The sequence below is a fragment of the Protopterus annectens genome, chromosome 5.part0, assembly GCF_019279795.1.
Source record: "Protopterus annectens isolate FY-2018-M chromosome 5.part0, PAN1.0, whole genome shotgun sequence".
NCBI lineage: Eukaryota > Metazoa > Chordata > Ceratodontiformes > Protopteridae > Protopterus > Protopterus annectens.
The window spans coordinates 418,870,312-418,889,127 of NC_056735.1; the positions used below are offsets into that span (position 1 = coordinate 418,870,312).

At 37.6% G+C, this 18,816-nt stretch overlaps 1 protein-coding gene across 1 annotated transcript in view; it reads left to right on the plus strand.

The window, feature by feature from the left end:
- The first annotated feature begins 1,676 nt into the window (after positions 1-1,676).
- Positions 1,677-18,816, plus strand: part of LOC122802668 (norrin cystine knot growth factor NDP) — a 673,208-nt gene continuing 656,068 nt past the window's right edge. The window contains exon 1 of the mRNA XM_044072377.1: positions 1,677-1,876. The gene's annotated coding sequence lies outside the window, so the exon portion shown is untranslated. The remainder of the gene's footprint in view (positions 1,877-18,816) is intronic.

Sequence of the window (18,816 nt, forward strand, 5' to 3'; positions counted from 1 at the left end):
AACTCCAGCACAGCATCATCTGACTACTGAAGTTAACTAGAATTATCCTGGGTTTGATTAATGACCCTGGCTTCTGAGGAGCTGATGGGGAGGGGGGAATAAGAAATTATGTACATTTACTGGTTCAACTATCATGCCAGGAGGATGCTCCAGGTTGTGCTACAAACTTTGATAAAGAGGAATATAATCCACCAAAATAAATGCTTATGATGTACAACATTGCACATCATATGCATGAGGGTGCGATTAAGAGCTGACCATAAAAACAAAACAAAACAAAAATACCTATGACAGGAAAATGATATAGCATGAGGATGCCTCACTTTCTACAGGTCTGGAGGAAAATCTGACTTTCACCAGAGGATGATCAGATGAAGGTGATGATCAGCTGTCCTAGGAGCAAAAGAAAAGAGAGGCTCTCTGGTCCAAGCACAAATCAGCTATTGGCATATTATGCCATAATAGTTCTATTACAAATACTTTGCAATCTACTTATAATTCCACTGCAGATTGCATGATTAATACATTTTTTTCATAAAACATGAACACAAATGATTCTAGAGGTTTATCTCTGTAAGTCAGTGACTCTGTATTTCTGGTGAGGAACAAAGTCACACAGATGTCTTAGCCTGGTCAATAATATCTTTTTTTCCCTCCCCAGAGTGTCACCATCAAAATTTAAAGGGTCATTTTTCTAAAAACAGTTGGTGTGTTTATCCTAACGACTATTTTTGCCTTTGTTTAAAGCAAGAGGCAGAAGAAAAGGCAATTTTAAATTCTAACAGCAAAATGTAATACAAGTTGAGTTAATTTAACTCTCATAATTATGGTAAACTGTCAGCAGTTTTTTATTACAATTTACCCAATGCTGGGAGAAATGTTGAGTTTAAGTTATTAGTTGAAGTTTGCAAGCTGTGTCATTAGCCCATTTTTTAAACTTGGTTTGAATTTTCATGCAGAATATAACTATAACACCTCAGCATATACAGGTCTGTTTTTCTGGAGGGCTTGTATCAGTGTATTGTATGCTGGACTATGGCAAACATGACATATGACTTTAAATTTATTTTCAGTCAGTCTTATGAATCAAACTCAGTCCTGCTATAGTTAAGATAGTTCTTGCATTTTAACTGTGCAAACCTAATCTCACTCCTGCACCAGACGCACAGTGAATAGTAACTGTTTTAGGTTAATGTTTGACTTTATGTCAAGTAAGGAAAGAATGCCATTATCCCTGAAATTATAGGCAGTGAAAAACACATACCAGAAGTCCTGAAATGTCTTATCAGATTAATGGGAAAAACTCCCCTTTCTTCTTGAGCTGTTTTAGTAGTTCATAAAACTGGTACATCATCGGAAGTCTCTGGTGATTTGCAGCTCCCATTTTCCACACTCCAAGGGCTAGACATTGAAAAATTTCTCAAATAACAGAACTTATGTTGTGTGTGTGTGTGTGTGTGTGTGTGTGTGTGTGTGTGTGTGTGTGTGTGTGTGTGTGTGTGTGTTTGCAGTTCTGTTTGCTGCTATCATGACTGATATATGACTGTTGTGGCTGTTCTCCCAGTTGACTCTCTCTCCCTCCCTCCTCTGCCTCTTGCTCTCTCTCTGTCTTTTCATTTTCTCACTCACTCACTCACTCACTCACACACACACACACACACACAAACACACACACACACATTGTTGATCATTCACTCCTGCACAGTATCTGCCTGGAAAATAACAGCAATAGCATTTTTATTATGTTTACTACATGAAGAGGAGAAAAGTCAGGAAACCCAGAGAGGTACAGAAAACAGCTATAGAACTTCAATAAATCCTCAATACCTTTGAGCATCTAATGAAAAGAATGACTTCCCTTTATATCTGCAAATAGGTAAGTCAAACTCTGTTTCTACTTATACATTAACAGCTTCATGGTACCTTTTACCTGTATATGTGCAAGTTGAATGAAAGTTTTATTAGTGTTGCAAAAACAGTTAAACCTGCCTTTCCATTGTCATGCATATTACGTGTCTTTGCAGCCTCCCCTTAATTATTTACAGAACTTAATATCTTAATTTATGATAATTAGATTCAGTGTAGCTTAGGTATGGATTAAAATAAAATGAAGTCTTTAATGCAAAAAAATAATACAATCTTCAAACATAAATATATATTGCTGAAGCAGAGTTAAAATAATTTAGATAGCAGGGAAGATATTCAAGAGCTATTGAAAGAAAGAAAAAAACATTTTTAAAACTATTGAAACCTACTAGAATATGACCCAGTGAACTATTAAAAAAACTGAATGCAGTGATGAGCGGCTTGCTTTGGTCTGATCTCTTTAGCAGTGTTACCTCAGATGTAAGCTGATCTGATTGCAGCCATCTGCTGGAGTGCCTGAAATAAATTTAAACAATGGGTAACATTTATTTCTAGCATTGTATGTCATACATTGCAGGACTGCTTCAATTTGTCCAGTATTAGTTAGGAAAATTTCTGGGAAACTACATAATATGCCCTGAAAGGTCAAGCCTGTGTTGAAGAAGGGATAAATATATTCTTTTGACAATCAAAATTACGAAAGCCCATTATGATTTTGTTTTACTTTGTTAGTGGGATATTTTAAAGCTTATTTGTTCCTTAAGTGTAGCAGTTGCAGATTTTGATGGTATTTGGTATAGACATTGCTAGACTTATTTAGGTGACAGAAATGTGTGACAGCCAGACAAGCACAACACTTCTGATGTGTAGGATGGAGAACCGTTTTGTGTAATGGTAGCAGTGAATGTAAGAAGCCTAATTTCCAGCTCCAAAAGTTAGCTGGAATCTAATTGAAAAAAAGATATATATTTTTAATGAAAGTGTTATTTAAAAGATGTGAACTAACACATTATTTACCCAAAATTTTTGTGTTCAGATGTACATTAAAATAATATAGATACAGTTGCTGTTAGATACGCATCCCTTCAGATTTCATTCATCTTTAGGGAACTTACTGGTGTTTTAGCATTGGAAGTGCAGCCTTAGAAATGCATGCATCAGAACTCTTGAGAAAGTAATTATATATGGCTAAAGTGTGGCAGATAAGTAGTCAAAAATACTTGTAAACTTTGTCTCATGTATACCTTTATTAGGCAGATGATTTTTCTCCCATCTAGAAATATGAAAGCTGTTTCCCCAAAATTTAGGACCAGAGAAGGATTTTGTAGTATGATAAACAGACTCCTGAAATGAAATCTGGACAAATGATACAAATATCATTTGTTGCTGCTCGATTCTGGTTTATATTGCATAACATACCTACCATAAACCAAAAGAGAAAAAAAAAAAACTAACTTTTTTCTTGTCAAATTTTGTTAGTGTCCTGTAAATTGAAGCATGGTAAGGGTAACAGAGTGACTGACTTGCTGCATGATAGTTGTTTCTGAAGTGGTGTCCTGCAAGTTGTTATGCCTGTGTGTGTGTGTGTGTGTGTGTGTGTGTGTGTGTGTGTGTGTGTGTGTGTGCTCGTGTGTGTATGTATAATGTATATGCATGCAGTGGCGTGCAGCGCACGTGTGTGTGTGTGTCTGTGCGTGGGTGAGTGTGTGAGTGTGTGTGTGTGTGTGTGTGTGTGTGTGTGTGTGTGTGTGTGTGTGTGTGTGTGTGTGTGTCTGTGTGTCTGTGTGTGTGTGTGTGTGTGTGTGTGTGTGTGTGTGTGTGTGTGTGAGAGAGTGTGTGTGTGTGTATGTAAAGTCTTACTTACTTTTTAAAATGAAACCTGCTCTTTGAACTAGATGCTGGTATTAACTTTCTTGCCTTTAGACATATTTCTTTTTTATGCATTTTAAAATGTGGTAATCCTAATGGATAGTGCATCACTTCCATACTTCCATTAGTAACCCAAAGTGGTGCTCTTAAAGGTTAGTTCGTATGATGTAGACTAGGTGCTGCTATCAAGATTTATTCTATAGTGCAGGGTTTGATTCTCTCACCCTACAGATTTGTCTTGTATGTCTTAAAGTAAGTTATTTAACTAGACAGTGCTTTTGTGTCACTCCTGGCAAGAAGCTTGTGCCTAGTGCATTTACCTTATTAACAAATGAATAAAACTGATGTAGAAAATAATACCTTGCTAAATCTTAAGTTATCTGTAGTACGAGCCAGAACCAGGGCTTAACCTAAATAAAGACATCATAAGAAGTTTCATTTAGCACAGTATTTAATTAGTAGAATGGCTGTAGTGTTGCACTATTTGCCAAATATTAAATATAATATGGAAAGGAAATTTTAGCTATATGAGTGTGTGTGTGGGCTTGTGTGCTGTGATGATGGATGAGAGACCGTAAGGCCAATAAAAAAACTTCACCAAAACCATGACATCTCACAAACATACACACACACACACACACACACACACACACACACACACACACAGAAATAAACACATACATTTACATTTTGCTCATTTTACTTAGCTACAAGCTTTAAGTTCTGGCAATACATGAATCATCTTATATCTGCCTCTTGTAATCCTGCGTTTCCTTACTGTTTTGACAGTAGCATCTCCTTGGGAAGTTTGTTCCAATCATCTGCCCCCACTGCTGTGAAAAAAGCTATACTTGTCTGTCCATGAAATCATGTAGTGTACATGTTCTGAATGTTTAAATTTGTTCTTACTTGACTCTTTTTTTAAACATAGCATATTTTCTCCTGCTGATTCTCCTGAGGTACTTCAGTGTTTAGGATATGCCTTTGTGCACTCCTTTCTTCAAAACCAGAGAATATTACTATGTTTTGTGGACTGAGCAGATGTTAAAACATTTAGGTTATAAGCCATGGAAAATGTATTATTTGACAAGTTATTGTCATCATGACACTGTGACAAGTGTGTGCTGTAGACTTGGTATTGATATTTGTTACACTAACATTTATGTTGAGCAGTTTAGTTTGGTTTTGAGCAGTCTTCTCTTAGTTTATGTTAATCTATATTCAAATTAAAAATAGTCTGCAAGTGGAGATTAAAAATTGACTATATTTATGATACATGACTACTCTAATATCCATCTACTCATGTATCAAAAGCACATTACTCCTGCTGTGCAGTCATAGAACTATGAATGAAGGTTGCTTATCTTACCTGTACATTTATTCTAAGCTGCCTCAATATCACCATGAAAAGATACAAAGATCGCACTCTGGAGCCCAATGTCAACATATGATTTATTGCAGAATTAGACAAAAAAGATGAAGTCACACATTTTATTAAAATGCTGTGTTTATGACCGAGCAGGCTTTATTGAAATTAACAACTGCACCATGTCAGTATCTTCTTAATTTATGTACCATTAGATGTTTTTTTCAGTTCTTTCTACTGTGATACATATTAATTTATTTATCCCATGAAAGTATGCCATGTTCCTCTATATTTTCAGATGCTGCTCTGTTGTAAAAGAGGGACAAGCTCTGACTATAACCCAAATGACCTGAGTTTGATTTAGCAGCTCTGGTGTCTGTTAGGGGTGGTTCAAGGGAAAAGAGGAATAACAGAGTTCAGCCTGCTTACCTCTCTTCACAGTGAGAGGTAAGGAGCATCTGTCATAGCTACTTTCTGAAGTAGAATCTCCAGTATAGACCAGGATCACATCTAGGTACTGTGAGTTATATATGGATGCATGTCTATCGATCTCAAGGCCTATTGCATTTCAAACCCTTTGACAGCACTGTAAAGTACTAAGGGGGATTCAGCAGCCTCTGTGTGGAGTTATAATGGCTGTCAGGCTTGTTCTTCCTCCTATAGAAGACCTATCATTCACTAGTGTAGAATGGAGCTGATGATCCAGACCAAGAGGAATTGAACAATTAGGTGATACTGCTTACATGTGCCCAAGGAATATAGGGAGATAAAGCTCAAGGCCACCACACTGTTACAGATGTATGTTCAGTGTAAAATTAAATCAAAGGTTACACTAAGCTTTTTCTATATGATTTTATTTTAGATGCAAGCTTTCTTGTAAAAAATTAAGGTATTGCTATTAAATCAACAATCTCTTCTTTCAAGGAGGGCTTTCATTGTATTGTCAGACTTCTTGCATTTTAAAGAAGTTAAACTTGCCTTTTGCTTTGATTTGCCCATGTGCAAGTATTGCTTTTCTTTCCTTTCAGACCAGCTGCAAATATATAACCAGTTAAAATAAATGCCACCATTGTCCTCCACCTATGTCAGAGGTGTCCCTTCCACATCATTATTTTCTCGGTTTAGTTGTATCACCAATGCTGCCTACCTCCTGTACATCAGGCATGATGTGCCATTTCTTTAAACCATTCATCAAATATTTGCAATCTTAGTAATAATTCTGCTGCATTATATCAAGATTGAAATGAAAAGTAATTTTATACTTCAGAAAGAACAGCAAAACAGCAAATGCTGGCCGAGTGTAAACACTTCAAAACAAAACAAAACAAAACCACAGCACTTGTGTAAGTACAAAGAAGCAGAGCATTTGATGTTTCTAGAATGTTTAAAAAGAGATTTATTTACCTTGCTTCCAATTTTAATTTTTATGACATAAATATGCTCCTTTACTCTTTTAAACAATTCTCTACTTGTTGTTCCTATATAATTCACACTCCACATTCCTAAGCACCCTGGAGAATATTAGGGTCCAACCTAACACTCATACTGAGCGACTTCAACTACCCCTCCATTAACTGGGAAAACTACTCATGTACCAATACACTTGCCCAGCACTTTCTGGAATTCATTAATTCCAATGCCCTGGAACAACTCGTTCTTATCCTCACTAGAGGTAGCAACATCCTTGACCTGGTCATTACTAACATGGGTGACCATTGCTCTACACCAATAGTCAACTCCTCCCTGGTAAGATCCGATCACAAGCTAATCACCTTGGAAATCCACATCCCTCCCACTCCCCCAACAAAGGTAACCACCATGAAAAGCTTCTCCAAAGCTAACTTTGGGCTCCTAAAAACAGAGTTGGCTAACTTCACGGCACCCATGCAAATGGAGAATAGTTGCATGACTGCCATATCATATCCCAATGCACTGTACGAACATGTACAGAAATGCATGGATCTCACCATACCCAATAGAACTAAGATGCTCTCCTCAAAAAAAAGGAAGCCAATCTGGTGGTCTCTTGCCATAAACAAACTCTACAACAGAAGGAGGAAACTGATGTGGAATAAGGTGAAGTCCCAAGACTGAAAAAACTCCTTTATCAGCCTCAGCAAAAGGTTGAGATCCCTCATCAAATCCTCTAAAGCTAGCTATGAAAACAGAATTGCAGTAGATAGTAAAGACAACCACAAGGCCTTCCTATAGTTATGTAAAGAATCTCCATGGCAATACCCAGATTTGCACTGAGCTACTGCACAATGGTGTCTGCTATACTGAACCAACAGACATTGCAAATATACTGGCGAACAGATTCAGTGCTAACTTTACCCATCCCCCCAAAGGACCACTCACAATACCAGTAGATTGCCAGGCACCCAGTATTACTGCTGCACAGGTTAAAACAGCACTGTCCAAGGCCAAGAATACAGAGTCTATGGGACCTGACAGTATCCCTGGCTGTGTTCTACATGAAGTACAGAGTGAACTGGCACCTCACCTGTGCACCTTGTTCAATCACAGCCTCACATCAGGCTTTGTCCCTACCAAATTGTGCACTGCTACAGTTATCCCTCTCCACAAAGGAGGAGCGACTACAGACCCCGGGAACTATTGCCCCATTAGCCTGACCAGTCTGATATACAAAGCTATGGAACGCATTATCATGGACCTAATAAACAAGGATATAGGGACTCTCCAAACTCTGGATCCTACACAGTTTAGTTTTGTGAAGGGTAGATCATGCCTGCTCAACTTGGTTGACTTCTTTGAGTCAGTCACCAGAGCTGTGGATGAAGGTAAGGTGGTTCATACAGCCTACCTTGATCTAGCCAAGGCCTTTGATACCATTCCCCACTCAGGAGTCATAGAAAAACTTACTAAGCTAGGCATCAACCCCTATATCACTACGTGGGTTGCAAACTGGCACACAGATAGAACCCACAGTGTGAAAGTAGCTGACTCCAAGTCAGACTACCGACCAGTCACGAGAGGAGTCCAACAGGGTTCGGTCCTGGGTCCTCTCCTGTTTGGTATCTACTTCTCTGAAGTCCAGGCCAACATGAAGGGACTCTGGCTGACAAAGTGTGCAGATGATTGCAAGTTGGGAGCTATTATTTACTCCCCAAGTGATGCTGACATCCTACAGAAAGGACTTAATGAGACCAATGACTGCTGTCAGAACCATGGCCTTAAGTTCAATGGCAAAAAATGTGTCTTCATCCCCTTTGGGAAAAACCCGGTTCCCTTAAATTACCACATTGATGGTAGTCCACTGAACACAGAACACGTTATAAGAGATCTGGGAACACAGGTTGACCGCAGCCTCTCTTTTGACCACCACATTGCCACTGTGGTCAGAAAGTCCTTCTATGTGGCACATCTCATTACTAAGGGTTTTGCATCCAGGAAGAAAGAAGTCATTGTCTCCCTCTACTCTTCCCTCATTAGGCCAATCATCGAGTACAATGCCCCATTTCGCATGTACCTCACTAGACACCTGCAACAACTGGAGAGGCTGCAAAAGTACCTCACAAAGAGGATCCTAGGCCTTAAACACTTGTCATATATGGACAGACTCAAAAAACTCTAACTGTTCTCCATCTCATCTCGCCTACTTGGAGGTGATCTCTGCTTGACTTACAAAGCCATGTCTGACCCAGCTCTGTTAGAAATGCTACATCTAAAGAAATCCCAATCCTTCTGCACCACATGATCCAGAGACCTCAACCTCATTACCACAATCAACAAAACGTGCTGGAGGGACAGGTTCATAACCCAGAGACTGCCCATGCTATGGAATAGACTTACCATACATGTCAAGCAGAACACCTCACTGGCCGTCTTCAAGAGAAATCTTGATGAGTAGATGGGAAATAGAAAATTCACCCCAGGGATCACTCCAGTGGCTCTACTCGACATAGACACTAGGAACTAAGGTTGGGTGGCACGATGCCAGGGTAATCCTATGGGCTAGGCTTGTAAAGGCTCCAGGGCCATTAGTTTAGTACACACCTATGAACCTATAAAATGCTTTGCATGTGGAGAAAAGTGCATCATAAAGTAGTCCTTATACTTTACAAGTTTAATGTGACCAAGCATCTATACTTCTATTATACCTTGAAATGATAATGTATCGACCATCATGAATGATTCTACATATGTTGCATTCTCCACATTTGTACATTCTCTTATTTTTATCAGTAATCAGTAATGGTATCAATGTACCAGAATGTTCTAACAATCCTTTTAAAGTAATGGTCTTCTTAAATATAAAATCTATTTAATGACGTACCACAGCAAATAAGTCTTGATTACATGATATCATTTTGCATTTCCTACATACCTTTTTCAAACCTAATACATCTATTGACATTTATATTATAAAAGCCCTTGTCTAGTTTTCTCTGTACCACCTATAATTAATGTGAGGGGATATTTTATCTTTCTACTATGAATAATCTTTTCTGTTACTTTGTTTAATACATCTATTTTATAGCATCTGTACCCTAATATTTTTATATAATCCATTTATATTAAAAATCTTGTATCATCTGTAATCAGTTTAGAAACTCTGATCCTTTGGCATCTTGGAATATTTTTCTTCTTAAAAAAGGATGTGCATTCATCACATGAAAGAATGATTTCCAAATGTTGATTTTCTAAAATATCACCATTAAAGGCACCTTTAGCAAAATCTAGTTTGATAGTTAAATCTAAAATGCTCACAGAATTGCCACTGTCTCCTAAAATAAACTTTAGGAAAGATATACTAGTGTTTGAGTCATAGAAGAATTATTTGCTCTTCTCCAATGTGTCACTTCAAGTAAAAAAACAAATCATCCACAAAATGTTCATCTACATAACTCTCAACCTCTTAGAGCAAGAAATCAGGACAAAGCCATAAGTAAAAGTGGGACAAAGGCCTACAAATAGGGACAATTTTTAAATATTGCTCTTACAAACTTAGAAAGTTGATAAAATAACAGGTTTTACATTAGCATGGATTTTTTGAAGGGTATGAAGTCTGAAACTGAAATGTATGTCTTTATTTTCTGACTTCAGTCTTTAATGGGTTGCCACTAATTTGTCAGAAAAACCACAATTTTATGAAAACTGGACCAAAAATATGAGGCAAAAATCTGGATATTCTGTGAAGAACTGTACAGTTGAGCATTATCCATCATCTATTATCTGAGTATCCCACATCCCTGTCTTGTCCCTGATGTGTACTCTTGTTCTTTCTTCTTAGTAGGAGACCCATAACCCTCATAAGTGAACTTTAACTGATGTTCAAGTGTTGGGTATTGTGATGCCTCTGTACTGGCCCAGTAATCAAGGAGCCTCAATCTTTACCACTTGCAACAGTGGAGAACGTACACACTGTGAGGATGACAAGTACACACACAGTAAAGTGCAATTTCCCTTACACAGAGCTCACAGTCAGTCTGGGGTTTGTTTCTCCCTCTTACTCCAGATCCCCAGTAAGTCTCTCCACTGACACAGCTATAGGGCTGAGATCTCAGCTGAGTGGCCAAGCCAAAACCTCCACCACCGAGGTAACAAAATGCCTCCTCTCTTTCTCTCAAAGAGTTCTTAAATTAATATCAAATATAACTGCTGGGTTAAACCCCATTTGTCAAAAACTAATATAATTTAACATCTCTGTGTGAAAAATACATATCTCTCAGATGTTTGAAGACCCTGGAAGTCATAAAACTGCAAAACACTTCTGCATCTCAAACCTAGTAATTACTTCTCTTCCAAGACAATACAAAAAACTCTAGCTCTAGACATTGTGTCTGCTACCGAACTGAAACTGACAGATAACTTTTATAGCACAATCGTAAAACAATTTAATTTCAACTTATTTTTTTGATGTTTTGCAAGTTAACCCTCTATGTTCTAGTTAATACTGTTAAAACATATACATTTACGCAATTACAATAGTTTATATACATTTCTATTCCAAGCCAGCAGGTCAGGTTGTGGTTACATTCTAGCTCAGTACCTTACACCTTTACACACACTTCTGTATGAATCACATCAATATTCACAAATGGCAGAATTATTTACAAAATTCCAGATAGCTGGGCTGGCAATATTTCCTTTTGTGACATTCTTTAAAAATCATATTAATATTCACAAATGACATAGAATTATTTACAAAATTCCAGCTAGATGGGCTGGCAGTATTTCCCTTCTGTTACAGGTATAATAAATGTTAGTGCATTCAGGTATCATTCATTTGATACTGGGCGGACAGAACTCCCGTCTTTCTACTAGACAGTATTTATAGCATCTTACTAATAAGCTTTAGATAAGGACAGACTATGTGTCAACATTTAACTGGCCAGAGGGTCTTGTTTGTCCTGCTGCTCTGACACCAGCATACTGTGCTGACAGTCTTGGGTTCAAGTCCCAAGTGAGAGCTCCTATTATCCTTTCACTTTTGAGATTCTAACAGTGCCTAAGCTGATGACTTACTCTATATCTGTGCATTTGTAATTTGACCTTCATCACTATGCTGAGGGGTTTCTAGCTGAAAGGATAAAGCTCCTTGAAAAGTAAACACCTTTCTGTCCATAGAGTCTTGCTAGTGCAGTGGCAGTGACATAAGCTTAGTGTACTGCAGGGCTTGGACTTCAGTCCCAAATGAGCACAAATATTATCCTTTCACTTCAATGATTCTGAATATATGGGATGCTTTTATATGTCTCCTTCCCATTACACTGTAGGTGATACACAAGGGCATTGAAAATTGTTGGTGACTAAGATTTAATTCTATGTGTGATGCCCACCACTCCTATCAATAGTGATGGCCACAACTATGTGATGTCCCCATGCTGGGCCAGTAAACAAGGAGCTTGAATTCTTACCACTGACACTGGAGAGGAACATGCACTTGAAATACAAATGGATATACTCAGTATTTCCAGATGCAGACCTCTCTGCATCAAGCACAATTTCCCTTAAGAACAGGGAGAGAGGGGTTGGGAGGGTGGCCTAATGGTTAAGGTGTTTGCCTTACAAACACAAGGTGCAGGGTTTGAGTCTCATAAGGGATAATTGGCTAAGCTTAAAATGGCTCACAAGAGCAGCCAACTTAGTACAAACCTATGAACACAGGGAGTGCAGTCAGCCCGGGGTCTGGATTTCTCTTTGTCTGTCTCCCTCCCGGTCACCAATAAGACTCACCACTGGTACGGCTGTAGGGTTAGGTCCTCAGCAGACTATCTAAGCCAATTCCTCCAGAACCCTCTTTGTGAACCCAGTGCTTTGTGTCCCTGCCCCAAGTAGCTAACACACACACACACACACACACACACACACACACACACACACACACACACACACACCTGGGAAAGGCTGGCACAGGTTTACTACCTATGCTCCCTTCTGCACAGACTATAAGATAGTTATCACTATCACCAGACACCCCACAATTAGCAATTCTAAGGCCCTTAACAAAGGTATCCAATATGCGGTGCAATATTAATACTAATACAAATGGTAGTTGACCAAGACAGCTAAGCCTTCTGGAGTGGCCCACACAGTGTCGCCAAATAAACATAAGTACTCTCCAAAGTTAGATACTTTCTACAAGGACCAGCCACAATAAAAGTTTTAAATATATTTAATAATAAATAATAAAAGAACATGAAAATACTGAATATATTTACAGTAAACCACAGAGTTCAAATAACAGGAAATATTGAAATTAACATTGATGGGCAGACTCATACAAATAAAGAAAAACTCTTTCTCTAAACTAAGTTTCGGTATATTCCTGACTGAATCTAAAAGTGTTACTGTTCCCTGGTTAAGTTACTTACTACCGCAAGGCAAGCTGATGTGGGTGAGGGTATTTCTAGTAAGGCTCCCCAAAACAGAATAGTCAATACTCTGAGATTTCACTTTGTAATATCTAAAATATAATTTACAGGAGGGCTGACTCCTCGTCTGGTCACCTGACTCTAGGTTCTCACAGTATTTCCCTTTGAAGCTGAGAGAGGACTGTAACATAGATGCTACAATATACATCTAAATGTTTATGGCAGTGCCTGAGGCCTCCCCTCTTTTTACTGAGCTAATAGACAAAGGCTTTGTCCCAGACCTACCATCTCCAGTCCTATTCAGCAACATGGGGTACCATTTTAATGGTTTAAGTTCATTTACATTTCCCTTATTTTTCTTAAAGCTGGTTAACCATTGCTGTCCCAGTGTCCTCTATTAAAACATATACATTTAATTCAGTTACACTAATACATGTATATTTCTATTCATTTAACCAGGGTGCACTGTTGACACATTTTAATTCAAGCAAACCTCACAAATACATTTTCAGCACAAGCATCTGTACAAACCAGGTTGATGTACGAATGACATACAGTTCTAATACATTTATAACACAAGCATCTTGTATAAATCAGTTTAATATTTCAAGGACATATCATTCTTTACAAAACTCCAGATGGCTATGCTGGCACATACCCATATCATCACATTATGTCTCAACTCTGTGGTAGGGACTGCATGTTTTATTTAAAAATACCTCCATTGCTCCCTAAGGTCCAGGCCAAGCATATTTACTAAGTAATCAAAGGAAGCCATGATTCCCATTCTGTGTACTACCTGCATCAAACAGCACACCTTGGTGATGTTTTTCTCCTCCCAGTTTTTCTACTTAGGGGGTTTTCAGTTTATTTTTAACAAGGGTGCCCCCAAAGGAAACATCTATACTTCCTATGACAGGATAACTATAGAATTCCTAAACTATGTGATTGCAATATGAGTTATTGTAAGACAATGTGACTGAGCAGTATCTTTAGGTAGGATGGTAGAAAACTACAGCACAGCATACGGCAAAGTACTACCTAGGAGCTTTGCCTTCACCTGAGTGGATTAAATCATTAGTAACCATCAAAAGTGAAGTAATCAGGAGGGCTGCTAGCTGAAACTGATCTTACAAAGCTGACAACAGTTCTGCCCATCTCCATGAATAAATGAATAAAGACAGTGATTAGGTCATTGTTAGAGCTTTGTTTTTTTTTCTTTGCCTGTAAAAGTGATGCATTTCCACTAAACTTGCCTCATCCCCGGATTATTAAAGCAACAAGAGAACAGCCAGTGTTTTAAAGCCTGGAAGACAGCAGTTATCAACAGTGTATTGATGGCTATGGCACTCAAATAATAGCATAGAAGCAACAAGAATGAATTAGAAGTCACAGAGCGTTCATCTTTCTGACATCTGATGATGACTTGAAATTTTGAAATCTACTGGTCATGAAATACAAATAATCCATTTAGATGGAAACAGTGGAGATTAAAATGGTTGCTGTTATTAAAATGCAAATTTGTAAGTGCCCTACTATTTTTATTAATAAAAACATTCCTGGGTACTTCCCATAAAACTGTTACGATTTTTTATTAGTCTGCTGTTTGTGGCCTGGCCTTTGAACTCCAAGGGGAAGTAAGAAGTGCTGAGCAATATAATATAGCTTGGGTCTAAAAGAAGTTCATTTTAATTAAAGAGCGCTACAATAGATTACAGCATTAAATTAAGGAAATTGGATGTTTAGTGATAACCATTTTCTAGCTACATCTTGACTTTAGGTGAAAAAAGGCAGAGTTGTATGGCCTCTGACTACTGCAGGTGACCTGTATTGCAGTACTCATGTCAGCCTCCCTAGGAAAACACTGTACATATTCACTTTCACAACACTGTTCACCTTCTTGTTAATTATTTACTTTAGTTATTATGATCATATTTTGTCTAACTTATTTTAGTGTCTCTATTGTCATCAGTATATGGTATTTTCTCAAGTTTTATTACATCTATTACATCTTTGTCTTTGTGTAGTTATTGCTCATGTCTTTAGTTATTTGTTTCCAAACACTGTTATATTCTGATTGTCTGTTATGTCAGCTTATTTTTATCATAGTAATTATTTATTATTATTAAGCAATAGGTTGTTAGTTTTTTTGTTTTGTTTTGTTTTGTTCTGTATGCCTAGAAACCATGACTTTATTTGTATTCACTGATTTCTATACCTTGCTGGTGAATAGATTTACAAACATTCATTCATTATCTGTCACTCTCTATATCATGTTTCTCAATGTAATTTAATATTTTACTCTATCAAATCACATTTGTTAACTTGCACTATTTTTTTTTAAATTTTGATACCCCAGAGTGGCTGTGTTTCCATTACTCTATCTACTTGTGTCTTATCCCTACATACTTTTCAAATGACCCTGATTTTGCAGAACGTCTCTGATTTTTGCCTCATATTTCTGTCATGATCCACATAAAATTTTTGATTTTCTGGTAAATCAATAAGGTTTAAAGTCAGCCAGTAATGCCAGACAGAGTTTATTATTTTATATCATTCACAAAATTTATATTAATGCAAAACCTGTTTTTCTATTAAATATTTAAGTTAAATACTTGTCTCTGATGTTGTGCCCTTGTCTCCCCATTATATTAGTCTTTGAGCAAAGAAGTTAGGAAGTATTTTCACTATCATAATTACAAGCTTTCTGTTTAAATTATTTAGAATACAGCTGTCGTGAACCAAGCAGTCCATGTATTTTTGTTTCTACTGCATGCATTCGAGTCATAAGTGCTTGAAAACCACTGTCTCAAAAACAGGAACTTGAATAATTCTAGCTTGTGCAGGCTACTGCTCATACTCAGAATGGAATATGACTTTAGGCAAGCAGATGATACAAATCACCTGAAGACATTGTTTGAGTTTGTGTGAGGTAAGTGCCACAGCCATGGGGAGGGAGTGGAAGACAGATTTTAGGTATATAGAGTAAGGGAGATTTCAAGAAGAGGGAACAGGACAGGACTTTTAGGTTTAGAGAGTGGAAGGGGAGTTTTATGGTTAAGGAGCAATTGGAGAATTTATGTTTAGGGAAGGGGGTAGGAGTTTTAGATTTAGGGAGCAATCAGGTACTTTAGGGTAAGTGGGGGAGTGGAGTCATAGAGTAAGGGAGTAAGGACTCAGGTTGAGAACAGGGTGAGAATTTTAGGCTTAAAATTAGGACTCTGGTAGGGCTACATAGTTTATAATATTGGGTTCTGAGGGCTATGTATAAATGGGAATTCAGGCTAGCAGGAGACTGAGCAATTTCTATTTTGAGCAAGTGGCAGTGAGCACCTGTAGTAGGCCCTCTATTTTCTCATATAGTTAATCCCCATTGGGCTACATCTTTTTGTATAACTCAGTTACTAGGTACAGTTCATGGAATATTGCACTAGGATGTATAACCAGGCATGTCCTTAGAAGGATAGAATGTTTTTTTCCAACAATTTCTGTACAGAAAGCAAAATAGCCAAATGGTTGCAAAAACATTCCAGTCATTCAGTTGCTGGGTGCTACAGCATTATAAGAAGTGATTAAGGTAGGTTTGCCTGTTTCAGTTACATCTGTAGTGTAACATTGCATCTAGATTACTCAAGATGCAAAATAACAGAATGAATACATAGAAGCTTACCACAATGGCATCTTAAAATATTGTAACACACAAAGTTGCACAATTCATCTGTCCGTCTCTTTTTTTCCATGGGGTAAGGATGTCACTTTAACAGTGACAATCGTCTAGAGTCAATGTTCACACTGCCAAGTGGCTAGCCCTGCCATGGTTATTTTTCTGTACAACACACATGCATCCACACTCACACCTATGGTCAATTTAAAGTGTCCAATCCACCTACTGAATGTGCTTGTAATGTAGGAGGAAATGAGAGCACCCAGAGAAAACCCACACAAACTCAGGGGGACTTGCAGACTCTGCACACAAGGTACCCCAACCAAGAATCAAAACAGAGGACCTCTTACTGAGAGATGACAATGCTACCCACTGCACTGTTATGCCACCTTTTTGAAACTGTGCAACTTTAGTAACCAATCATTTTACAGGAACTGTACTCCTCTTCTATTGCATGATTTGTGAGTTTTGCTCCTGTACCTTAATCTTAATTGCTAAGTCCAAGGTTGCGTAATCTTGGAGAAAGAGTCACATGACCTTAGAAATATTGTTATACAGCACAGTTGCAACAATTTACTTAAATATGCACGACATATTTCAAATGCCAGCAAAATGTAATGCTGGAAACTGTAGTATTCCATTCTCAGACACTTCAGTAATAAACTATTTCTGCAATTGACTGAATACCTGTAGATGCAGAAATGGAGAGAAAAACAGCACAAACAGTCTAACTTATCTGCATCTGTGAGAAGCTGAAAGCTAATTTTCAAAGGTGACAAATATGGGTAATATCTCAAGCTGTGAGTGTTGTTAGTTGTTAAAGGTAACCAGAGGATCATGGGTTATATGTCAGAATGTGGTTGCTATTAGTTATCAGAGGCAACTAAAAGAACATGGATAATATGTCAGAATGTGGGTCCTATTAGTTATCAAAGTTAACCAAAGGAGCATGGGTAATATGTCGGGATGTGGATGCTGTTAGTTATCAAAGGTAACCAAAGGAGCATGGCTAATATGTCAGGATGTAAGTGCTATTAATTATCAAAAGCAACCAAAGGAGCATGGGTAATATGCCAAGATGTGGATGATTTTAGTTATCAAAGGTAGCCAAAAGAGCATTGGTAATAGGATGTGGGTGCCATTAGTTATCAAAGGTAACCAAAGGAGCATGGGTAATATGTGGATGTGGATGCTTTTATGTAGCAAAGATAACTAAAGGAACATGGGTAATATGTCAGGATGTGAGTGCTATTAGTTATCAAAGATAACCAAAGGAGCATTGGTAATAGGATGTGGGTGCCATTAGTTATCAAAGATAACCAAAGGAGCATTGGTAATAGGATGTGGCTGCCATTAGTTATCAAAGGTAACCAAAGGAGCATGGGTAATATATCATGAAGTGGATATCATTAGTATCAAAGTTAACCAAAGGAGCATGGGTATTATGTCAGGGTGTGAATGCTCTTGTCCTGTTGAAAGACTGACTGACAGGCACTGTACTGGACTGGGAGGGAATTGTGAAGTATTAAAAATATTCATTAAATTACAACATATAAACTTCTCATTGACATAGATGTTCATTTTATAGAACTTCAATGTGCGCATCTTTAGTAAAATGTAATCTACTTCAATGTATTAATTCTGCAGTATTCCCTTGAGTAGTTCAGTATTTATTTTCTTTACCTTTAAAAATCCCACAGGAGCACTTTAAACTGGGAGTGTACTCGTGTTTATTGGTTTCTGTACTGTTTCATTTTGTGGGAAATACCAGCAGGAGAGCTAATGACATTACAGTAAGCTTAAAATCTTATGGTGTTTCTCTACAGAAAGATAAACAATCATGTAAGCAAATACTTGAAATATCATGACTAAACAGGGATTTTCACTGGCATGGAAAGCTCATTATGCATAATTCAGACTGAACCAAGACATAGTTTCTTTAGTGAATCTGAAGCTATCACTTGCTATTAATTCTGCACTAGTGACTTTTTTCTTCCATCGCTTTATAGTGTAATTCACTTTAAAGTTACATAGATTTTTAACTAAGCTGGGCACCTAATGGTATTTATCAGTTTCTAGTTTGATTCAGTTGGTGTGTAAAACAATTTGGAAGGTGGTTACAATATAAGGGTGATATTACCTAAAGTCACAGCTGTGCTGAATTATAGGCAAAATGTCTGCAAATATTTAAATCATCACAGCTATACAGACTT